Below are 26,537 nucleotides of genomic sequence, written 5' to 3' on the forward strand. Positions count from 1 at the left end.
CCAGAGATCACAGTCAAAAGATCATAAAACTAAGTTGTCTTCATATTACTATTACGCAAGCCCACATTTACTTCTCTGCACCAATACAAGCCTTGCTGACTTTTGATACCACTGTGATGGTATATAACCACTTTTTAATGTCCGTTCATATCTTTAGTATATTTGCTAAAATAATAAATCTTATTTGGCTTAAAATTCTTCTGCTCCCCAGCAAAATTAAAGCAGGAATTTTATTTTCAATGCTATTTCTTTGCACTTCATTTTATAAAATATTAACCAAACTTGACAAAAGATTTTTATATGATGATAGCATTTCAACTAAGATATTTAATATGTCAGGTATTGTTAGTTTTAAATCAGTCAACGAGCCCCATTATGACCTCAATCTTTCATCTAGAGATGTCCTGGAAGTCCCATGACTAAGGTGATGCATTTAATCATGTGACAAGACTGATCATCTATAAATTTTGGTATGTGTTCAAACACATTTCCGTTACACATTTTCTCTCTTTCTTTAAAGGATTTCACATATATATTTATATAAATAATAATTTTCCTATCGATTAATCAGTCAGATATGTGGTATGCATGCTGTTATTTATTGACTTTAATGTTAGTGTGCAGAAACAAATTTCTGGTCTTATAATTTATATCAGTCTTATTTATTCATTTAATAACAACTGATTTATTACTTTGCTTTTACTATTTACATGGTACAAGAGCTTCCAGTGATGACTTCATCACTCTGGTATGTATTATATTAAAGTGCTGTAGTCTATCTTTTTATCTAGCCCAAATGAAATCCAGTACAAAAGAGTGCCTTAGGGACAAAAGCAGTTGTGATGTAAGGGGAGCAGCTACATCAATCAGCATCATACCAAGAGAAAAAGAGGGAGCTTGGGTATGTTTATTAATAACATTATTTTGGTGCACCTGGGTAGCTCAGTCAGTTGAGGGCTGACTTAATTTTGGCTCAGGTCATGATCTCAGGGTTGTGGATCCTAATCTCCCATCAGGCTCTGGGTTTGGCACAAAGTCTGCTTGAGATTTTCTGTCTCTCTCCCTTTGCTCCTCCTCCTGCTGTGTTCTCTCTCTTAAATAAATAAATAAATAAATAAATAAATAAATAAATAAATAAATAAATAAATTCTTTAAAAAATAACATTATTTCAAGGAGATATTACTTAATGAAATTAATTTATATTATTAACAGATAAATTATATTATACATTATAAAATAGCATGGTTAACAACTCTTATGTGCCAATTCTACATGACTGGACATAATTGTTTGATGTCTGTGGCATGATCTCCAAATAATAATCAAGTTGACTTTCTTTTCATTCTACAATTGTCATGGTAGACACAAAGTCTCATAAAGTACTATAAATTTAATGTAGTAGCGATGTTCCTTAAACTTTTGAACACTGTAAGTCAGGATTTGTCTCTGTGTTTCTTCCAACATAGGGCTTGGCAAGACTAGCAGTCTCTCTTTTTTTTTTTTTTTTTTTTAGGATTTATTTATTTTATTCAGAGAGAGAGAGAGAGACTGAGAGGCAGAGACACAGGCAGAGGGAGAAGCAGGCTCCATGCAGGGAGCCCGACATGGGACTTGATCCCAGGTTCCCAGGATCACACCCCAGGCTGCAGGCAGTGCCAAACCACTGCGCCACTAGGGCTGCCCAAACTAGCAGTCTCTTCTTAAGAAGTAACGTCTGTCTGCATGAAGGCAGCTGGGAACAAATTTACACTAGAGTTTGCATAGGCCAATCCTTACACAATTTCCTGTTTCTGCAAGCAAACTCACTGAAGAATGGTCACATTTATTAGAATTTCTACTCATTTGGCATCCACGCACTCAATCGGTGTCCAGAAAGAACTCAAAATCAAGACAACACTGGCATCTGGCAATTTTACTCCTGATACACACATCTGTGTAGAACAAGGCTGTGTGACCCCACAGTCAGCAGTGTGGATTCTACTACGTATCATACCAAACATGCGAGCCTACTCCATACAAAGCTTCCAATACAGGCTCAGTAATCCAGTCTATCCCTAGTACAACTTTTGAATGAATGCTACAGCAGCAACCTTCAGTATTTGCAAAAATAGAATGTTCCCAAAGGATTATGGAAGGTTTTTTTTTTTTTTTTCTTCTTCTTCTTCTTTAATCCGGGCATTTTTGTGTAATCAACTTGTTTTTTTCTCACTATGTAACTCTGTCTTAAGAATACAGATATTTGATCCAATATTTTGGTTGAGATATTTGAAAAAATACTCAGTTTCAATTTTCAAATGAGTTTTTAATGCTTCTGTGTGCAACAACAAAAAAAGTTAACTTTTTCTCACTATAACTGAAACTATGTGTTTAGATAACGTTTATTTACTTTAAAATCATAATATTTTTGTTGAATTAAATTTTTGATGAATTAAAATGTAAAATTCCCATCTATTCCTGTATTTTTAGATAAACAGTTTTCTTTATATTTATATATTACTCATATTAATGAAGTTCACTGTTTAGTTGGAGTTTTCCTCTGACCTAGAAGCAAATTCTTAGAACAATGTAAATATAATCAATAAAAATCAAAATCATGAAGATTACTTATTAAGTTAAACAATTTGAGACCCATTGGCCATTAACTCGTCTTTCAGGTTCTTGATGGAACAAATAAAATAAAATTTACTTTCTGAGTTTAACTATAGTCTAGAATAGTCTCTCTGATTAAGGAAGAATTAGGGATCCCTGGGTGGCGCAGCAGTTTAGCGCCTGCCTTTGGCCCAGGACGCGATCCTGGAGAGCCGGGATCGAATCCCACGTCGGGCTCCCGGTGCATGGAGCCTGCTTCTCTCTCTGCCTGTGTCTCTGCCTCTCTCTCTCTCTCTCTCTGTGACTATCATAAATAAATAAAAATTTAAAAAAAGGAAGAATTAGAAAGTAAAACAAAAAGAGAATATGTTTAAAGCAGGATCCAATAGTAATTGCTTTCCGAAGAAATGAATCCATATATAATAAGAGATTTAACACATTATTCTCACAGGCAGATTGGACAAGCACATTAAATACACTTATGATTTAATAAAATGACATTTTGAAGCCTCATTAGAAATATACGGTCTATTAACTCTTTCTCTGTATCAAAACCATCCAATCAACTAAACAACACAATACTAAACAACACAATACAGTATTAGGTGAATTGTGTATTTTGCATCCTGATAACCGGGATTTCAGAAGGTGTTCCTAGAGGCAGCCCCTTATCTCTTAGCTATGCTTAACTCTTACCTACCTCCAAGAAGCAATTAGTAAAGACAGTCTTTAGTAAGTCAGCTGAGGATCAGAAAGATTCTCCCTTTTACTTTCTCCTCTAGGATTTTCTTATTTTTATTATTCTTATTTTAATTACCAGCCAGCCCATGAGGTAACTCCAGTTGTTTCCAGGGAAAAACATGATAGGAAATAATTTCTTCTTGTCTCTGCCATATGGTGCATTATTTCATTCTCTATCAGTACTTTATTTGAAAAACGTTAAACCAAAAGTGATCAATATTTATAAGAGAATATACTATTTCTAATTCAATGCAGATGAAACACATAAAAAGAGAGCATTTTCATCAAGATTTAAAAGCAAATTCTAGGTCTGGTCTCTGTGTTCATTACTGTATCTCCAAAGTAGGTGTCTAGAAACTATATAGCACTTACTGACTCCAATTTAATGTGAACATAACTGGCCAATACATTGACTTAACCTTTGTTAAAAGCATGAAATAATGTATTTGAAGAGATTAAAAAATAGCAGAGACAGAATGTGAAAAAGACACCAGTTAGGTCCAGCTGAAATAGTCACTTGGTCTCTTCTCTATAACATGCCTCTAAATCTTCTCCAGCACAGCTTTCATCCTCATTTAATGCAAACATGTCCAAAATCTTAACCACAGTTACAAGTCTGAATTATGACAATTTTAATTCAAACACTGAACTATTCTAGCAAATGTGCTGGAACTCCAAAGAGAACAGAAAGAGAAAAAAACGAACATGAGTCCAACATGAAGTGTGACAGGAGCCCCGTCAGATGCTTCAGTACTATATAACGTCCTCAGAAGGTGGACAACTCACCTCAAAAGGTAGAAAGGACGCTCTAAGAGGTCCTCCAACTGGGAAAGAAACAGATTTTAAACTTAGGTCTACTTGACTCCTTTTGTTACTACCTTTATGACCTATCAAATCGCTCAACTCCAATGGGTCTTGGGACCCTTATGGTAATTTCAGTTTGATGCCTAAACATCTTCCACATATACACTATATTATCTTAACTCTGTGTAATCAGTTGTCATAGTTATTAATCCCTTACAGCAGCATCTAAACCATCATGTGTCTCTATTCCAAATTAATTCGTGTGTTAATATTTCTATTTCCTATTTTCTATTTCCTTCTTTTCTCAAATCTAAGAAAATGAGCTGACTTATCGTTCCTTATTTCTTAAATACACGTGCAGTTTTAAAACAGGGTAAAGTTTAACTGTTGACATAGGGCAAATCACTTGAAAGCACTCAGGTTTTTAAATATGGAATTTCCTATGGTACCAGTGGTTTTAAGGGCTCTTGCTGCTGAGATACTTGGAGAGTTCCCTTTGGATTGCTTATGATGCATTCAAAACAATTAGTCTCTGCTACAATGCTCTGTGGGCACCATCCTAAAGATGAAAGGTGTAATGGTTAATTCACAGAGATGACGCTTTGGAGAAGGGATTGCTTCATGCTGCTACATAGCAGGGCGTATCTGCAGGAGCCCATTTGAAATGGCTTGTGGCTTTTCTCTCATAAAGTGGCCCCCAAAATCAGGCAAAATAGGACTGAAAACCGAAGAGTGTTTCTCTACTGGGCATGATTCTGAAAGTTTACTTTTTTCTTTCTTCAAAGATACACCCTGGAATAAAACATAGCCTTTTAATGTTCCTTGTGTTTGTTGAACATGATTGCTTTGTTACTGTTTGGTTAATCTCACCAAACCACTTCTAAATTCAAAAGCAATTTTTTTTTTTTCTATCTTGCTCTTTTTGTTCTGAGCTAGGACAAGATGATAACAGTGGCTGGCAAGAGTGAGTTAATTTTATAACCCAAACTGACATCCCATTCAAGTACCCACAATTTAAAAGAGTAATGAATTGTCAGTTTTAAACTGGAAAGGGGATTTTATGTGATTTTAGAAGTCTTTTGAATATTTATTTTGTTCCACTTTACACAAATCTGTGTAAGATTTATCTTGTTAGTTCTAGATGTAAGTCTCTCTTGGCCAGATATGGAAAATAAATCAGACTTCACAAACATTATGAATACTGAATCAATATATTAATATTGAGGAGGTGTTTGAAAGATTTATTAACCACAAAAAGATAGCAAATTTTACATCAGATATGTTAAATATGTTTAATCAAAGTCATCAATTGTAGTTATGCATAGACTCTATATATAGTACAGAGATTTACTTAAATATGTTACAGATTCAAATGAGACTATCATATGATTGGATGCTTACAGACAGAAAAGGAAAAAGTCAGAATTGACAGATGGAGTAGGAAAGTGCATTTTGTTTTTCGTTTTAAGCTTTTTTCCCTCCTTATCACTGATTTTTAAAAATAGCTCCACAAAGTCAGACATTCTAAGTCAGCTAATTAATAGTCAGGGAAGAGTCTCATTCATTCAACAAATATTTAACGAATGTCTCTTGGAGGACAGACCACATGCTAGAAGCTGAAGATAAACCGTAAATAAGACATCATCTTAACCTCTGAGACACTTAGAATCCAGTGGATAAATAGGCAAACAAATAACTACGATCGAAGTTTGAACATTAAATATTGGAATATTTTGAAAGGGTTCTTAGTCCAAACTGATTTTAGAGGTGTGCCAGTAATGAAATGAAATACTTACATACCTATTAGGTGAGAAGAACCCTCAAAGACAGGCCTGATTATCCTCATTTCACAGCTGATTAAACTGACCCTCATTGATTATATAACTTAACATTTTTCATGAAAGGAAATGATGCTAATCACGGTAAAGTGGGAATTGAAATCTAGGTAATTTCACTTAAAAACTCCATTCTATTTCTGATTTACAGCTCTGCCTACATTCTCATCAATTAATAAGTAAAATTATATTCAAAGTAGCATTCAGTTTATTTGGCAAAATTCTAAGCTTCTAGAGTAGGTTACATGATCATATCTAAAGCTTTTCTTATAGCCTTGGCTTCTAGTCAGAGTATCCTGTGGAGCTTTAAAAAAATATTTCCAACTACTGACACCACCCTGGTAAGAGTAACATTATTCTGTTTGTTTTCTTTTATTGGAGTTATTCTCTAGATGTAAATACATGAAACATTTTGCAAAGGAAAACTAAGACAATATGTTGTTAGTGATATTTCCTCAATGGATTTGATTAAAGTATACATTGGCTGGCAGTATATTAATTTTATCAGTATTTAGATGGGTATAGAAAGGAAAGCATTTGGTAAGAATCTTGTATTGCAATGTTTATTAAAATATGACTAAATGGATTACAGTGGAAAGAGCTTTGGTTAGGAGACAGATGACATCCATTTAAGACCTGGCTCTGCTATTTACTATCTCTTTGATCTGCAACAAGAAATTCAACTTTCCTTGCACTTCAATTTTTCATATTTATAAAATGGGAAAAATGTACCTATTCATCAGCCCTTCGGGAATTGTAAATAATGCAAATAAGTTGATGGATACAAAATCCTTTTAACTGTAGGTATAAATAAAGCCAAGGAAGGGACTCAGTCCCATGAGAACAGGGAGTGTTTGTGGGCCATCAATACCTAAATAAATTGAGGCCAAGAACTGTAAGATTATTTAGCCAAAATTATATGGGAATTTAATAGCAAATTTGGAATTTGGATCTTTGTCTCTTAAATATAGTCTCTTTCCACTTACAGTAGAGTTTCCCAAAATAAACAGGCATATTGGAGAGAAATGGAGAGTTTTAGTGTCAAGTAAGTTTGGTAAAAGTTGAGCGATAAGAAATGTAAAGCACCAATTCTGTAGTTGGTCTTTAATTTGAGCCCTAGATTTGCTATTTCTTATTTGTATTATTTTGTATAATTTGTCAAACCTACATGAGCTCCCCTCCCCCAATTTCCTTGTTCATAAAATAGGGATAATTATAATATTTATATTTTATCTCCTTTGAGGTTGATTACATATAATATAATAAGCACTTAGTACAGAGTGTGGCACACAGTAAATAATCCAACAGACACAACCCATGTATTAGTTGTCTATGGCTGCTCTGACAAATTACCAGAAACTTCCTGGCTTAAAACAACATGAAACTTACTGTCTTACGGTTCTGTAGGTTAGAAATTCAAAAACAGTCTTCCAGGGCTACAATTGAGACATAGGCAGGTCTGCTGCATTCTATTCTGAATGTTCCAGGAGTGATGTTTCTCCTTATTTTTTTTTCCAAATTCTAAAGGTTGTCCACATTCAGTGGCCAATGGCTCCTTCCTCCATCTTCAAAGCTAGGTTAGTCTTCACATCACATCATTATGATCTATTTTCTATCCTTCTCTTCTACTTTCATGGACACCTGCGATTACAATGAGCCTACCCAATAATCTAGGATAATCTATTTTAAATTCAGTTAATAAGCAACCTTAATTCCATATTCAACTCTAATTACTCCTTACCATTAAGGTAACATATGTACATCCTCCAGGGATTAGGACATGAACGCCTCTGAAGGCCAATATTCTGACTACCATAGACACCATGATGAAAAATTGCTTTTAAAGAATCTTATACACATTTACTCTGTATATGTTTTAGAGGAGAGTATAGTAATTAGAGTTTTTAAGTTTATTTGAAACCATTTATTTGCAGACTACTATTTGGAATTATTGCTCCAAAGAATATACTTTAGACAATGATGTATTTATCATACTTCTACCATATTATCTCCAATGCATTTATTAGTAATGGACTATGATTTTACACACGAGTGTGTATGCAAGCATTTACATGCACCTGTATATATATATATGTATGCATACTGTTATATATGTGTGTATATGTGTAAATAAAATAAATAAAAATAAGTAAAATTTACTATTAGATTTCATATTTTAATTACTTCATAGTAATTTCCAATTTTACTCTTTAAAGTAATTTTCCCTTTTTTTCTGACATATATTTAGCACTAATTTTAATTGTTTGATACAAATGATTCAGTGCAATTCTGTAGAGGAAATCCTTATCAGTTTGAATGGGTTTAAAAGTTCACAATAGGCCCTAATTCAAATATTTCTAGCCACGTATATTTACTAAAATACAGAAGCAACCCTTTTCTACATTACATTTTCCAGTTTTATTTAGAATAGGCAAAGAAACAAAAAAGGAAGCCTGCATGATGTCACTTGTAAACTCATGGTTTTTGTGTGATATTCCTCTTTTTCCTAATTTTGGATTTCTCAATCTTAGAGATTAGATTTTGAAGAATAAGACAATATGTTAGAACTGAAAGAAGACCCAATGCCAAATGGCATGCTTTCATCAACTGATTAGAATTTTTTTCTATTCATTTTACCCTGATTTCATTTCCAATTATTTTCTTTCTAGTTGTTCAGCACTTTCTAATCTCTTATAACAAAAGAAGAGATGGCACATACACACAAAAGAAAAAAAAATAGAGCTGCTATTCCTGAATTTCATTATTTTATAGTCATTAACACATGGTTACAATCTCTGACACAAAATATTTCTCTGAAGACAAAGGAAGAAAAAACACTGATAACTAAGTACAGCCTTTGGTTTAAGCAAGACAATCAATATATTTCTGGGCATATCTCTAATCCCTCAGTTGGTATAAGCTCTTACGTGAAGAATTGATCACAATAGGAACGTTCTCTCCCATTAACATAACAAATGCTAAACTTAAAACAAAAGCATTCTAATTTGAACAATATGAGAAGATTGTGAGATATTTCAGGCCCTTGAGACCAGAGTTTATGGTCAACCCAAGAGAGGACTCACAGACAGCAAGCCTGAGTGAGAATTAACCCTTTCTGAACAAACCCACACTACCATCTGTATCCTGTAAGAAGACACTGGCAGGACACTCATGGGAATGCAGGACCCTGGGGCCAGTCTCACCACTGACAGACTTCATCCTTGACTTCAACAATCAAAATGTCAGTGCTTGTTATGTTGATACATGTTCAACCCTATCATTTCTGTTTTTTTCCCTCCACTCACATTTTCTTCCACTGTATTTCACAGAAAAGGTACATGAGGCACAAGACTATTGCTGCAAATGAACAAATTAACTAGAAATACCACTTGCCTCTGGATTTCCAAAGTATATCACCAAAGTTTCCATAGAGGACCTCTCAGTAGACATGGGAATGTAAAAATAAGATTCATAAGGAAATCTCTTCCTTTAGCTGACACCAAAAGTTTTCCCATTAATATGGTCTGTAATTAGTCTGCCGTTATGCAAGTTAAAGGCCACACAATGAAACATATATACTTTTTAAATAGCTTTATTTGTCAGCCTGGGAGGTAATGGGTCTAAAATTAAAAAAAAAAAAAAAAGATTGGCAAGAATTTCATCAATTCTAATAAAGCGCTTGGGTGGCATTTTAAGACATTTAGTTTTGACAACAAAGCCTTTTTTTGTCATTATGAAGTTGAAAAATGTCTTGGCCTATGCAGTCTCCTATGTTAGTGGTCATCTCCCCTCCAAAAGAAAAAGAAAGAAAGAAGGAAAGAAAGAAAGAAAGAAAGAAAGAAAGAAAGAAAGAAAGAAAGAAAGAAAGAAAGAAAAGAACTAGAAAAAATATAGGAAGTTAGAGAAATAGGTAGCTAGTATTTATAAAGATTCTCTTTGATACCTCTATTAAATAAGAAGTTAGAGCAACACAGAAGTTGAAGCGTTTAAATAAATCACTGATCTTTTCAACTGACTATAAACATACATTAAGATCTTTTAGAAGACCTGCACTTCAAATAGTAATAGCATCATTTATTGAGTACTGACTCTGTCCAGTACTTAACATATCTCATCTTCTAATTCTTAAGGTAATTGTGTAACCTAGATTTCATAATCCACAAAGACCCAAAGGGATTAAGTGTCTTAAACCTAAAATCACACAGTTACTAAGCATGAGAGCTAAGACATATGCTCAGGTAAGGCTCCAACACATTAGCCCTTTCCACGGCCTAAACCCTGTAATAGCATCATAATTCTGGAGAAGCTATTTTTTGTTTCTTGTTTTTGTTTTTTTTACAAAACATGGTCCTAGGACCAGAGGCACACCAATCCTGACAGCATGAATTCATTATGAAAATATTTATTAAGTACAAATGAAACATATTGCCTGTCCTCATGTGCTTTACATCTTAGCCAGAAACACAAGATACATTAACTAATAATAAACTATGAAAGAAGTGAAGAGAGTCAAGGACAACTGAGAGAAAGGGTGATTAACTCTAATCGGAGGGAAAGGAGAAAGTCAAGAAGGAACAAGAACCCAGTGGTGTGAAACACCGGAGTTCTTCAAGGCGGCACCTGCTGGGTAAGGGTTGTTTCATTGGGGGAAGCAGGTAGTGAAGGGTTTGCTCGTCCTTCTGGCCAAACTTCTTGCCAGAGAGAGCGCTTCCAACTCTAATCATTTACTTCGAGGCCTATTATGTACTTTTTGACATTCACATAAGTCTTTGTTAATTTTGTAACTGAAAAAATCAAAGTAGAAGTGAAAAACATAATGAATCTTATTAGAAACCAAGAGCCTCATATTCTTTCTTGTAACCACCAGGATTGTAAGCAATTGCCAATTTGGTGGCAACGTTCTGGATCATCCGGAGATCCTTAAAAAAAAAATACCCCTTCGTCATGAAACACTGAAAATATAAAGACGACATGTAGGATCATCAGCTCAAAATATCAGAACACAGAGACTTTTTGATCCCCAATACGGAGTATCATTTCCATCAGAGAGGCTACTCCAAATGATAAGGCTAGTGTCTTATCTAAGCCATATGCAAAGTTGTCGGGCTAGACTCAAACAAGGGGGTGCCCTGGAGCCACACGTGATGAAAAACTTTTGATTATTTCATTGATGACAGGAGCCCAGGAAACAAAGGTAGAGGCTGGGGTAAGCTCCATGGGTATGTGTGTGCCCTCTACGTCTCTGGCCAGGTGAACGTTTCCACCTGTATGTGATACTCGGAGACAACTGAGGACATGCTTGGCACAGTACGTGGCTACTCTTAAGTATCCTTCTGAGGATGACAGGGAATGGCAAGTACTGCAGCGAGGGGGACAAGGACAGGACTCAAATTTATGCAGCATATGAAATCAGAGTGGTAACATAACATTTGGATAGTAACGTGACATTAAATAATAAATATAAAATAAATCTAAAAATAACCCCTCTTCTTTCAGAAGGTGAGGAACCAGAAGGCTGACCCCTACCCCTATCTTAAAGAAACAAAGTAAAGGACAATTGTGCTTCGGAAATCTCTAGCTCTTCCTATTTTGATTAAAACCATATTTTAAGCCTTAGTGTGGTCCAAGAAGTTCCTGTGAATTCAAAGTGTCCGGGGATTTCATGCATTCCCTCCCTTGATCTTGATAAGGCCACACCATTTTTTTTTTTTTTACTATATGCAAATGCAAAAAGTAAGTCATATTATACTTTGGCAGCAGCCAAAGTGGATAACAAACCACACTTCAGAAAGCACAGATTGAGTTAGGTTGCCTTTAAGGGAGATCTCGCTGTTGTGTACTGCGAAGTTAAAAGAGGAACATATCATACTGTCAAAGACAAGTGGGCTGTGTGAACTGCAAGCTCAAAAGCCTCCCAGTAATCCCAACCACATGCCAAGTCTCAGAAAGTGGGGCAGGGCCTCCTTTGGAGATGGGGGGGGGGGGGAAACGCTCCAAGGTACACAAAGCTGAAGAGCCACATGGACCGTTCTCTGCCTTCAAACAATTGTTCAAATGCTCTGCGAGGCATCTTCATTCACTAAATAAATACCTTGAGACCAATTCCTATTTGTCCAGATCAGACTTAAAGTAACTATTTCCAAGAGTCTTTAGGAGGTCAGGAGCTTCAAGGGTAAATTTACTTTGAAAAATACACTTAGCTTTCCTGTTAAAAATGGTCTTTTGAAAAAAAAAAAAAAAAAAGAATACGGTTTGTTGCATCTAAAAAAAAAATGAGTATGCCAAACCTAAAAAAAAAAAAAAAATGAGTTTTCTACTTTGTGTTGTTATTCTGACATTGCATTCTCAGTCCCTCAAACCCCAATTCACTAATATACTCAAAATCTGACTCACCTCCCTTCATGTTTTTGTACGCTCAGTACAGATTATATAATGGGCAAGGACTGAAGGTCCAGTTTATTGATTAAAACCCACGGCAATGAAGCATCTATTAAGTGAGGGTAACGGACTCTCATGTGGCTTAATCCACATGGAGTTTTTCCAGATGAAATGATTTTGACAGAAATCAGCAACACCGCCAGATTTAAACAAGATAACCGTATAACTAGACATAGTATAAGATGAAAATGTCCACATTCACAAGTTAAACATCTCCCCCTTCATGTCGTCCCTTCCGCTCCCCCAGGATCCATGTTAGTTCTCAGAGCTTCTTCAAGTGCGGACTCTTGTGATACTTCCCCAACTGGATTTTCTTTCTCAAGTCCTTAAACCATATCTTTGTTTCACTCAAAAAAAAAAAAAAAAAAATCTGTTATTCTGCTTTTACTTACCCCATTTAAGTGAGTCCATATTGGTTCCCAAAGATGCAAATTGAATCATTAACGCATCAAGGTATATTATGTCACAAACTATTTGAGAAGGCCAGTCTCATAGTAATGCTAGATCGTGCTAACGTGACTATAACACAAATTCATCCAACAACAGTGCCGTGTGTGGATAAGCTGGTGACAGATGTTACCAAGTTCTCCATGGCTGACCTTCTTTTCTGGCTTCTTAATGCAAATGTCTTACCCTATTTTAGTGTCAGGAACTTTAAGAACAGGATAAAAATGACAGTTATTCTTCCCCCGGGGCGGGGCGGAGGGGGGAATATGAAAAAGTACCAAACTTTAGATATATTCTCACACGTTTTATGGTTAAAGAATCCCTCATTTTAGAGTCATATCACCTTGTTTTAGTAGGTGTAACAGCTAAACAGTCTTCAGGGTGAAAATGTTCCTCAGTAAACAAATAAACAAAAACAAAATGTCACGGCACATCAGCCAAGGATGCCCGAGTCAGAGTTTGAGGAAATTTGTTATTTAAAAATCTCAAACTGGGGCGCCCGGGGGGCTCAGTGGTTGAGCGTCTGCCTTGGGCCCAGGGCGTGACCCTGGGGTCCCGGGATCGAGTCTCACATCAGGTCCCTGCGTGGAGCCTGCTTCTCCCTCTGCCTGTGTCTCTGCCTCTCTCTCTCTGTGTGTCCCATGGAAAATAAATAAAATCTTAAAAAAAAACAACAACAAACTTCACACCTACTTTGTCAATCTTGTGACCCATTCACTCATCATTTCTTTATGTACCTAGGACTGTGTTTCAACCATGGCCAACTGCCGAGATGGTGGGACTGGATGGATGACTCCAAAGTCGCCACAGGATGCCACTCATGACCGGCACTTCCCTTCCCGTGGCAGCTTCTCAATCTGGGGAAGCTCCGAGCCGTAGCTCCCCGGGGACCCCTGCTTAAACTCTCGGCAGCTGCTCCTCTCGGCAATGAATGGCTCCAGTCAGCAGTCGAGCCCAGCAATTACAGCCTCCTACAGCTGCTCCCCAAGAGTCCCATTGCTTCTCACATGCTCAAACAACCTCCAACAGCATCTTGATCCCCCAGCAGCTGCACATTCGAGCGTTTCTTTGTCAGCACCGCTTTAAAGGATGTCTCGTGGCAATGCTCTAATGGAGCCATTCCCCCAATCTTAAGAGCTGGTCCTGTTCCCAAACAGCCCATCCCCCAACCCTCATTCCACTTTATGGAACAAGCCAATGTGGTGTCAGACTTTTAACTGCTTCCTCAGCACTTGCTGGGTCTTGAAGTAGCTGCTCACTCAGTTCTGAGTGATTTGTCGTGCACACAGAGAGGAAGTCCCATGCACTTTCCTATGGCTGACCATCACTTCCCCCATGGTAATCAAACCTCAAGCCTCTCTACCTCCCAACTACCTCACTCCGAAAGTTAGATGCGACCTCCGTCAAAAGAGGGCCACTTCCTTCATAGGCACCCTGGGTAAATATGTGTCCCAGCCCTCATCTACCCTTGGTGCACTCATTTGCCTCATGACAGTATTGTCCCACTGATTTGTATACAGTTCCTTGAAGGGAAAAACGAATCCTTATTTGTGGATATTCGTTTTCATAACGCCTACAACAATGCTGAGCATAGGGCGGATGCTTACGGAATGTGCCTAGGTTGCCTTAGAAGTGGTGTCCAAAGTTAGGTGACTGGTTTACGAGAGAAGAAGTCCCAAAGTGCTTCACTGGTTTCCCCACAAGGCACAGGGGCAGCCGTAAAAATCGAGACCCAGGATATTGTTGCACAGCTCATAGCTCCCAGGGTAAATACACAACCACAGCTCTATAGCCCCTCGTTAGGTTATTTTTCCTAAAGTTACAATCTGTGTGAATAACGAAAGACTGCCATTTCCACTCATGCCATTGTGTATTTGTAGCTCTAATATTCATTAAAGATGCAACTGAAATGTTAATGATAATTGCACCCAAAAAGCTAATAAAGAGGAGCCCAAGGCTCACATAAATGCCAGCATTTAATAATTATGCATACTTTTATCTTTTCTCCTTAATTTATCTTACTTTCTGATAATTAGTTTAGTAAATCTGAGATCCCAATGTATGCGTAATTAATTTTAAAATTTGCTTTTAAATTTGTTTTCTTTTATACTTAGGAACGAGATATAAATTATTTTTCCAGAATATAAAGAGGTAATCATCATTATATAAAATGGTTACCTATATAGACGATAGAGCTTAAAACATACCTCTTGAGAGTATTTACAAGTAGGAAACGCTTGACATTTTAGGAAAAAAAAAATGTCAAGATCCAGCCAGGAGAAGAGAAACCAATTTAAGTATTTCAAATAAAAGGGGTTTAATACAGTGAGTTGTTATAAAGGGCTAACAAACCAAAGCATGTAAAAGCAGAGAGACTCAGATTTGCAGCAGGGAGAAGACACTCATAACTCCTACAAACACGTAGGGTTATCAGAACCCAGAGTTCGGGAGCGCTCCCGGGGAGGAGAGCCACAGCATGGGCCGGCCTTGCATGAGCTGCGCCAACGGGAGGACGGGCTGGCCAGTGGGAGCTGGAGCCCAGGAGGAGAAGGGCTCTCAGAACACACAGCCTGCAGCCAACAGACAGGGGGGTAGCCCTTCTTCCTCCTTCCTGACCTCCTGCCAGGGTCCCTTACTGGGTGAGTCCCATCAGAACCAGAGAAGGGAACAGCCTGGGAACATGCCCACGGGGTCAGCCAATTCCACTATACAGGGCACAGCAGAAGAGGTACAAAGCATGACTCTGAAATCAATAGGGCAAAAGTGACTACCGATGTACCTTTTCCTTAATTTTAGGTAGTAATTAGCTTTCCCAAAAAATGTAGAATCCTAATTATTGTAGCTCAAAATGTATACCTAACAAGGTATACCTAACATTGGTATACACCGATCATATCTTTTCACGTGAAATTTGTCCACTGGAAGGAAAAATCATCAATTTTATTAATATTTTACAACTAACTCTGTTATCGATATTCTTCAACAGACGTCACTGGGAATCAATAGTGAGACCAATCTCAATTACGTCCTAATTCAAAAAAGGAAAGAGGAAGGGATCTGCCTATACATGATTGGTTCATTGGAGTAGGAAGACGGTAAGATTTATTAAATATCTACTCTGAATCAGACAGAGGATTTGTTCACATGCCTAATTGTGTTTTTGTTTTTTTTTTTAATTTCATAGCAAGCCGGAGCATTAGGTACTATTTTTTACTTCTCAGAGAATGAGAATGAGTTGTAAAAAGATGGAGACACTTAAGTTCATCTACTTTATACATATCAGAGCAGGCTGCCGCCTGCGGTCCATCTAATACGTACGCCACACTAAACTACTTAGGAGAACGCTGGTATTAACTAGATTCAAAGGGAGAAATAGCCCAAATCATTATTGAATGAGAAAAAAAATCTGGAGGAATTTTTTCGGGTCACTAGCTAGCTTCTACTCCTAAGGAACTTCACTCAGCCGCTCTACTGTGTCTACAGCATTTATTTTAGGCCCAAGTACTTGCCAGCCCCTGTTCCATTCACTAAGGGTTAGGCAATAAGATGAATGAGATTTATAGTTTCATGGAGCTTATCACAATCTGCCACACATTGGGGAATTAAAGCACGTCTCTCTCTATCTTTTCTCTTAGTTTAGTAGTATCTCATTCTGGGGTGATTTTTACCCCAGCAAGGTCCTGAGATATTGTGGGGTGTCACAATCAGGAAATGCTACTGGTGTCTCTGGTGTTGAGGCCAGTATTCTAAGTCCATTCAGGCTACTATCACGAAATATCATTAACAGAGTGGTTTATAAACAGCAGACATTTATTTCTCCTCGTTCTGGGGGTTGAGAAGTCCAAGATCGTGACGTCACCAGATTCAACGTCTGATGGGGACCCATTTCCTAGATGGCCAAATTTTCATTTTTACAGCCTCACATGGTGTGGAAGGGCGAGCGGTCACTGCAGGGGTCTCTTGTGTAAGGGCACTAATCACTTTCATGAGGTTTCCACCCTCGTGACCTAAGCTCCTCCTGAAGATTCCACCTCTAAATACCATCACGTTGGGCACTAGGTTTGGGGGCATACAATCTTTAGCAGCCAGGACTGCTCCTAAACATACTACAATACACAGTCATTCCCACCTCCTCCAACACACACACACACACACACACACACACACACACACACACTATGGTCCAAAATGTCAATAGTGCAAAGGTTGAGAAATCCTGTTCGAGGTATATAAGAAGTTGTCTTTATTTTTGAATGTGTGTGTGCACTGGTTTTCTATTTGCTGCCATAAATTACTACCAACTAAGGAGTTTAAAATGCATTTTCTTTTTGGGGGAAAATTTTATTTATTTGTTTGAGAGAGAAAATGAGAGAGAGATAAAGAGAAAAAGAAAGAAAGGGATTGCACGAGTTGGGGGAGAAGGGGAGTGATAGGGGAGAGAGAGAAGCAGACTCCCCACTGAGCAGGGGCTCCATCCCAGGACCCTGAGGTCATGACCTGAGCCAAAGGCAGATGCTTAACTGACTGAGCCATCCAGGCGCCCCTTAAAATAAATTTATCTTTAAACAAATTGGTCTTACAGTTCTATATGTTAGATGTTATAAGTCTCTCCCAGCAAAAATCAAAGTATTGCCAGGCCTGCATTCTCTTCTGGAGTCTTTACTGGAGAATCCATTTCCCTACCTTGTTCTGCTTCTAGAGGCTACCCATATTGCTCAAGTCATGATCTTCTATCTTTGACGCCAGTAAAGGCACGTCCAGTCCTCCTTCTATCAATTGCCCTGACCTACTTCCCTAGTCATATATCCCTCTGATTCTCCTCTGCCTTCCTCTCCCACTATTAAGGGGCCTAGTGGCTTCATCTGATCCACCTGGGTAATCCCAGATACCATCCCCATTTTCAGGTTAGGTGGTTTGCATACTTATTTCCTTTTTGCCATGTAATCTAACATATTCACTGGTTCCAGAAATGAGGACATGGTCATCTCTAGGGACCCTTCTGTGTAGCATAAGGAAGAACACATGTGCAACTTTTAGCAAAGTTATTTGCACAGACTTGGTACTGAATTGAAGTGAGACCACCCAAGTATTTTTTTTTTTAATTAAGCTGAATGAATCCTAGATGTCCCTTTAAAATGATTACCTTTAAATGAAAAGGTCATAAGCAAAGGGAAAACAATATACACGTCTTGCCTAATTCAAATAGCTCTGAAATCTGTACCTCCTTAACTCTTCAATATGTCATTTAAAAATGTGTCCATCCACCAACTGGCTCAAATCAAAACCCTAAAATAATGAGTGAAATATCTGAGAGGAAATTCAAATTGTGTTATTCTTATCGCTTTTAAAAAGTTAACCTCTTACTTGGTCTGACAAGGAACCCTTGGCTATTATCTTAGTAGCTAACTCTGTCTCATATATATATATATTTTTTTCTCAAAATAACACTGCTCTATATATAGATTCATAAATTATGAATCTATATATATTCATAAAATGCTGGTATCCCATTTATTATTTTTTCACTACAAAATGCAATCACTATTCTGCACTTGTAAAAACATGGGGATTAGCAGAGGATAAAGATGCTATGACCTGGAATGGAAATAAGCAACCTAAGTCATGAATGCCTAACTAATCCTTTTAATTTAAAATTTTTCCTGTTATGTCAGCATTCCTGATGTTATGCCCTAAAGATAGCATCAATACATTAAGTCACAGCTTAAGCGAAGTGACTGGCATGAAGCCAGGGAGAAAGAAGTATGTACGTGCATACAACCAATAAATGGCTATTGAGTCCCTAACATTTGTCAGGCACTTTCCTGGATATTTAGGAGTAAAAAAAAAAAAAAAAAAGGATTAAGACTCAGCCCTCCCTACAAGGAGTTCACTGGGGTTCTTAATGGGAGTCCACACGCAGATTGATGGGGTTCACGTGCATCCTGCTCACATAAAGTAGTCAGTAAAATGTTAACGGTATATATATTTTTTCTCCCAGGTGTACAAGTTTCATCAGATTTTCAAGTGGGTTTGTGACCACAAAAAAATGTGTAAGGACCACTGGTCTGGATGCAAGACAAGTGTGGGTGAGGAAGTCCTGACAGCTTATGCTGAAGGGATGGGGAGGTAAGTGGTGTGGGGCAGAGAGACGCGAGGACATGGAGCCACTCTACGATTCTGCAAACTGAACTTTGCCACCAGCCTTCACTATGCCTATCTTCCTCTTGGCCCTACACATAATTAATTCTTATTGTTCTGCTGCAAATCATAAGATGTAAAACAATAGCATTCAGAGATCCAAATTTTCTACTCTGCTAAGTTTGACATATCTAAGGGTTCTAAAGGGGTATGCCATTTAGAATTTAGTTAATGGAAACAGCAAAACCCTAATTATCTTGGCAGTAATTTCTTAACTATCCACATAATTTGGGGGAAGTAAACAGTAAAATTATTTCGTAGATCAAATCGTATTGCAATGACTTCCAAGAAGACAAATTATTTCACCAGGCTCTCATTTTATTTGCAGGGTTTCTCAAAATAAGCAGACCAGCTAAAGCTTGGTAATCTTTTATTTATAGAGAGATTTTCATACTGATAGTGTACATTGCAATGGGATTTGACACGTATTACTTACATAGTTATTTTCTTTGTTTTTTAGGGGAAAAAATAAAGATACTCCAAGATAGGCAACAAATGCAGGTATTCTGAAATTTAACAACAAAACAACTCAGAATTACAACCGAGAAAATAAAAATGTCATCAGTCTGAGCTTTTAGATACTTAACCAAAATACGTGTTTCAAGAAGTAGAATAAATATCCATTAATTGTTGAAGGGACTTTTAAAGGGCAGCAGATCTTGCTTAGAGGGTTAGTTCCTTTAAAATATTATCACATTGTATTTTGAACAGTGTGGTAAAAAAGAAAAAAGCAAGTATTGCTTTACTGAGTCTTAAAATGAGTGATAAATATTGTCCTACTTCTTATACATCCATTCTTATATATCCTTTTAATTACTATTTGCCGATGTGATTCAAAACTTAAAAGCAAGGACAAAGCATGTCAGAGCAGAGTTTCTTTTCAACAGGACGGGCTACAAACTATTCAACCCTTTGATTTCATTGCCCCTATCCAGCCACACCTCAAAAAATGATCCAACTCATGAGCAAATCAGAAGTACCGAAGAAGAACCTTCCTTGTCACAACTCACTAGTAAGCAAAGATGCTTATTTAAATTCCAATATTATCCTTCTTGCTCCAATTATGAAGCTCAGCAGTTTTCATGAAAGTTCCTTCTATAGAAAAAGGGATGATTCAGATGGAAGCCAACAGTGTGCAATATCTATCAATATTACTTTTTTTTCTCTTTCTCATTTCTCTCTCATTCACAAATGACAGCCTATTGAAAGTTTATCAGAAATACCATCAACTTACTCATTCCTTCTATGTACAGGAAGCAGTACATTATGGATTTTTGCACCGTTTTGATGTACAAAACTGTTCTAATATAGGATCTTGTATTGACTGTACATAAAACTTCATGTACTAATTTGTGGCCAGGAAAAGGGGATTACTAACCTCACTGAGAAAATCTTTTTCAAAGAAAAATATTATTTCATTGGAATTTACCTTCTCTTTACCTTTATTTTACTTCAATTACAGAAAAATCACAGCCAATAACCTTTTCTAAAGACTATAAAAGAAAAAAAGAATATTTAGAAGAGAAGAAAGTGTCTATTCTGGAAGAAGTGCCATTATTCAAATGAGAATTTCACTAAAAAATAGCTCAATTAACCTTATTTTTCATGGACTCTAATAGTCAAACCAATAACCGAATCAATGTCGATACACTCATAGGTAGAAGTAAGGTGAAGATTTCCTAGAAGCTGGCCTGATACACACTGCCAACTGCCATGTAACCACAATGATTCCAGCTGGACTGGAATTTCTGGAAAAAAAAAAAACTGAAAATAACCACCAGAAACAATGCATTATTTAAAAAAAAAATTACTGTGTTAATATGCACTGCCTAAAAAAGCCTATTCACATAAATCCAGATGAGCAGACCAGAGTTTGTGAAGGTATTCTTGAGGGAACAATTTTATTGAAGTCTACATCCCAAATGATACCCAAAGGACTTATTTTTTTCCAAAGTTTCACAAATTAGGCAAAACTGTTCTAACTGTTTAGATTCCACATCATTATCTATCTGAACATCAATAAATACTACCTCATGTATGTCAATATAAGTACTTCGCATTGCATGAAGAACCAGGGGAATACAATGACAGTCCAGTTAAATAATAAGGTATATGCTCCAAAATGCGTATAAGTTATTTTTCTATAAATTGCAAATCTGGACATTTTAAACCAATAGAAATAGAAAAAGGCATATTTTTAGGTATGGCTCCCTCATTACTACTAGACTAATAGACCCTTATTTACATCATTTATTCAACTTTTGACCCAGTGATCAGTTATCAGATATTCATTAGTCTGAGTGAGCTCTGTGTATTTTGGCTCCTCTTAGCTCTCACCATAATGAGAAGTGGGGCAAGCAAAGAATGATTTATGGTAGAACAAGTAGGAATTCCCTGTAGAGGGATCGAGAATGAGTATGTACACCCCATCCATGTAAGTTTTATATTAATAATTTGATATTAATTAATTTTAGAGAGTGAACTATGTTTTCTTATAGGTAGATAATATACATTTATTATCACATATAAGGTGAACTTAGAAATATGTCTGATATATAGTTAATACATTAATGATATGGATTGTGTACAAGACACTAATATTATTTTTGGGAAATATTCCTCTTAATTTCTCCCTTAAAAAACCAAAACCAAAAAATGACCTCATGGATTCAGAGATGATAACTGTGGTTGCCAACAGCAAGATAATGTGGGGAATGACAAAATGGGTGAGGGGGGGTTAAAGGTACAAATGTCCAGCTATAAAACAAAGTAAGTCATGGGGATAGAATGCCCATCATGAGGACTACAGTTAATAATATTGTGGTACATACTTTAAAGTTGTTAAGTGAATAGATCTTAAAAGTTCTCAACCATAAAAAAAAAAATGTATAAAGTGTGGTGATGGGTGTTTACCAGACTTATTGTGGTGATCATTTCACAATATGTACAAATATTGACTCATTGTACATGGCATGCCTGAAAATAACATAATGTTCTATGTCAATTCTATGTAGTATTTTTTAAAGACTATCTTTTATAACTATTTTATCTTCTACGTATACAGGGAATGAAGTTACCTTCCCTAAAGCTAAAGGTTCTTCAGATGGGATAATGAAACATCATGATTGTAAGGATCATTTTTATTTCAGGTGGCTCATTATTTGTTTCTATGTTAAAACTATAAAGGGTATAGATTTTGGGTCTTTTCTTTGCATTTGACAGCACGTCCAAAGTTGGGTTCCTATGTATAATCTTAATCTCCCCAACAAGTATAAAAGGAGCTTAAACAAAACTGAGTGGCAGGCAGTCTGCCGGCCTTGTCCTGAGCTGTTACTGCATTCAAGCAATGACTATTTTGACATGTGTCGATTCTGTAAGGCTTTTCCCAGTGCTGACAATTTTTCTTTGGTTTCATTTTGTAGCTTATTGAAAAGATTTTAATGTTTACTGTTGCAGAACACCAACTTGAATTTTCTAATGCATGTGGTATTTTGACATGCTTTTTTGACCATCATAGCTTGTGGGTCTTTCAAGGAAGGCAGGTCTATGATCTGTGATGCTGTGTTATTGCCCATCAGTTCAACCTGGAGCAGAAGTGTGGTGTCTTTCTCTTCCGCCATGTACCTTGTCAAGGCCTTAATATTCATAAAACGAATGTTAACAATATACTAAAGTGTGCTGCACTTTAAAGAATACAGCTCTATAATTGTGGCCACATGGAATAATTGCTCTCCAGATACTCATTGGCAGGTCTAATCTTGAAATATCTGTACCTGAATTCCTTTTCAAAGACCCACTGAGAGAAATAATATTTGTTGAAGTTTGACTAAGAAAGGACAGGTCCTAACATTTACTTACAGATTTAGGTAATAATCAAAAAGCTATCTTCCTGTTATTGAACTGGCATCTTTGTGAATTTACTTTCAGGTTTTTAATTTTTTTCTTTACTCCCCTGCACTTTGGGTTATATTAAGAGGTGCTATAAATAACAGGTCTCCCAATGAGTGCGGGGAGTACCGTACAGCTACTGTTGAGATGCCCCTTACAGCTCACAGTGCTTCTCTGGGCTGATTCACAGTAGAGATGCTGCTCCGTCTTGAGTGACAGGACCAGGATACTAAGAAATATAAGTGTTAACTTTGTGGATCATGGAATAAATAATTAATCCTGTTTCTCTCCATGTACTGGCTGCTACAAATCTTAGAGCTAACTTGACTCCCCCCACTCTCCGAGCTCGAAAATTACTTGGAAATCACGACGTAACTTTTATGTTCTAACCTCACCACGGACTGCATCCCACTCTGCTTTGTTATCATTGCCTCCAATTTCTTCTATTTATCCTGGTGTACTAACTACTTCTTTATAAGCCTCTTTAAATCCTTTCCGATGTAAAAACAGAATGTTAATAATAAATGGTGTTTGAATGTGTTGTCTTTCTGTTTTACAAAGGCCTTCTCCAAACAATGACTAAGCCAGAGACAAGGGGCTAATAACACTGTCATAGTTTGGGATCTTTGGGAAGCAGACACTGACATGAGAAGGAGTCTACAATGCAGGGTATTTATTAGGGAATACCCCTATGTAAATCCTTGGAGAAGGAAGAGGAATGAGATAGGACGGAAGAGAGCAAAAAGTTCAGCAGTAGAGCTGGTCCACTGTTGTGAGTCGAAATGACTCATCAGAGTTATCCGACTTTGGGCTGAAAGGGAGGGGCCTCTCTCTCGTTTCCTCTCTCTCTTTTTAAGATTTCATTTATTTATTCATGAGAATCTCAATGTTGCCGTCTGTTGAAAACACTCCCAGCAGCTAGAAAACCAAGCCCATCCCTGGAAAGGGAAGCGCGCCAAACCCTCGATCACTGATACTCTAGGTAAGCCAGACAGGCTGAGAAAATAGGAACGACCTGGGGAAGTTAACTTAAACACCTTAAGAAGTTATTTTGGTCACAGAGTCATGTGTGCCGGGCAAATCTTTGACTCTACAATTACTACCTCACTTTCTGCCCATGTACATCTTAGTGGATCATCTGTCCATAGTCTCACAAAGCTGTAGTCAAGGTATTATCGGGGGCTATTAGGTCTACGTGTGTTTAATACACAGTATCTCTGAGTGTCTACTTTGTGCTATAAACAACCTAGACCTCAGACATGGACTCAAAGTAGAAGCCATCTCTATCATATTCTCAAGTGTGCAGTATTTACGTTCCACGATCCCTGTTATTGCAGGATTGTTAATAGGCAGCCCTGGCTTCATAGCTAGCCCTCCAGCCCTGGATGCTCTCACACTCATGAACATGAAATGTTACTCTTAGTAAATGCTGTACCACATTATTTAAAACACTGGAAATTTAGGTCACTTCATTTATCATGGTATATTATATATAGGTAATGAAAACGTTATTTTCTCATTGAGTCTATTTCTAAGCCCTTGAAATGAAACTCCAGTTCTACATATTCTTCACATTTCATCATTATATATATTGTTCTGCTAAATTGGTAAGTGCAAAAAATAAGAGAACATACTTGCAGCATATATACTGAAAGGTACTACTATGTCAAACTTAGTTTGCATTGTGTTCATTGCAAGTGTCACACAAGTATTATGGAATATTTTTCATTTTTTAACCTAGAAAACATTTTTTTTCCCCTTGCAAATCATCTGTGGCTTTTTGTTTGTTCATTTGTTTGTTTGTTTTTGTTTGGCTTGGTTGTTTTATTTTTTGTTTTTATTTGTTGTTTTTTTTTGGTGGTTGTTGTTGTTATCATCATCTTTTTTGTTTTTCGTTGGCATGCACCATTTGATCTTCTAACCCAAGTCTTGCTCTTTCAGATGAGAAAACTAGAGTTTAGAGAGGCTTGATAATTACCCATCCATGAGAGAAAATTCAGAATTGGAATCCAGGTTTTCCAACTTCTACTTCAGTATTTTTCCCCCATTATTCCAACCATTGGTATTAAAAGCTTTAAGAAATCAAAGCACCAACAAATTTCCAGTGCACAATGTCTGTGTTAGCAAGATATCCCTTCTATTATCCCCTTTCTCAAATGATTTCTTTAAATAGCTTCCTTGAGTATAGAGTTGCAACAATTAAAGACAAGCTTTGTTTTTACTACCCATGCATGTGTTTGACATCAGTGATTAATACAATCTTCTCTCAGTTGCTAAATTTCTTTATCCTGGTGAATAAAGACCTGACAAATTGTTAGGCAAAGAGCGTACACTTCAAAACTATTGAGATATACCTGAGTATCAGACAACCTAGGAAATATAAAGACCGAAGAGATGTGCACATCAGCTTATTTTCATTCATCAAGAGGAAATGTAGCTTAAGTGGAGTTGACTTTTTGTGACATTTGCTTAGTTCTTGAATTGACTGACAAGCCTATTAATGTATTCCCTGAACTTTATTAATGTAATTGGAAAACGGCCCACATGTCAATCAACTTCTAATAAGTAATTATGTTCATAAATACTGTAAAATTATTAGCTTTTAATTTGACCCAAACACATACTTTCAAAAGAGTAACATGAATTTTCTTTTTCTAGAAGAACAAAATATTATAGTGATAAAACATTCAGTAAGTATGTTCCTACGATGCACTTCCTAAAATGGAGTTCAAAAGTTCACCATCACCAAATGGCCAACAAAAAAGAATGCCATAGGAAGGCGTGTAAGGGTTTTAAAAACCTGGACAATGTCAAACAATTTATGTAGCATAAAGTTATAAAGACATGCTATGAAATTAATATGTGCCTGCCCATGGCTCATATATCCATATATCCCATAGTCTGGTTTAAAAATATAAGCCTACTATGGAACAAGACACAATGGGCAAAAGAAAAGAGGACATATTTAGTGTCCAGAAATACATCATTTAAATGTATCAGAAGCAAAGCATCTATATCTCTAGTGACTCAAATATAATTATATCCAAGTGTATTTTTCTCATCCAATAAAAATCTTTCATAGTCTTTGAGCTAGAGAGTCAAGTCAAAGGGCACAGACTAAACAAGAGAACAAAATTAGGCCTGGATAACAGAAGAAATGTGTTTTTGACTTGTAATCCCATGCCAGTTTCTGAAGCTGGACAAACTCTCCTGCCCTCTAGATTCCCTGGTAATCTCTGAATAAAGATAGACTTCTGTAAAAACTTTATTATATTCTCATAAGAACATCACTGCGCATCACTGCGGTGTGCAATGGTCTGTAATAAGAAAAACCACTGGGGAAATTCCTGGACTTATTGTTTACCTTATACTTACCTCCCTAAAGTTAATTATTTAATTAATATATTTAAACTTCATCAAAGAGTTAAAATATTTACCTTATAACTGAAGCTGTATTTGAATTCAGGTTTGCCTTTATATAAGGAAATAAAGCTCCAGATGTAAGTTAATAAAGTTCCAGATGTAAGCCATGTACCTAAATTAATTTTTGAAGGGTAAACTCAGAGATAAAACAACTAGCTTGCTCACTCAGCTTT

General features: G+C 36.7%; 1 protein-coding gene and 1 long non-coding RNA gene across 8 annotated transcripts in view; one reads left to right on the top strand and one right to left on the bottom strand.

The window, feature by feature from the left end:
• The window catches only part of LOC144318269 (uncharacterized), a 33,582-nt gene extending 9,994 nt beyond the window's left edge, over window positions 1–23,588 (top strand). For 2 of the 6 annotated variants that reach the window (XR_013384109.1, XR_013384112.1), the window contains 5 exons: window positions 398–470; window positions 721–748; window positions 13,597–14,293; window positions 15,842–15,950; window positions 18,854–23,588. This is a non-coding gene — a long non-coding RNA (uncharacterized LOC144318269). The remainder of the gene's footprint in view (window positions 1–397; window positions 471–720; window positions 749–13,596; window positions 14,294–15,841; window positions 15,951–18,853) is intronic. The other 4 variants (XR_013384110.1, XR_013384113.1, XR_013384111.1 and 1 more) reach the window with 4 other exon arrangements.
• NEGR1 (neuronal growth regulator 1) overlaps window positions 1–26,537 on the bottom strand; it is an 813,801-nt gene that overhangs the window by 445,953 nt on the left and 341,311 nt on the right. The window lies entirely within an intron of this gene.

This window comes from Canis aureus, chromosome 8, assembly GCF_053574225.1.
Source record: "Canis aureus isolate CA01 chromosome 8, VMU_Caureus_v.1.0, whole genome shotgun sequence".
NCBI lineage: Eukaryota > Metazoa > Chordata > Mammalia > Carnivora > Canidae > Canis > Canis aureus.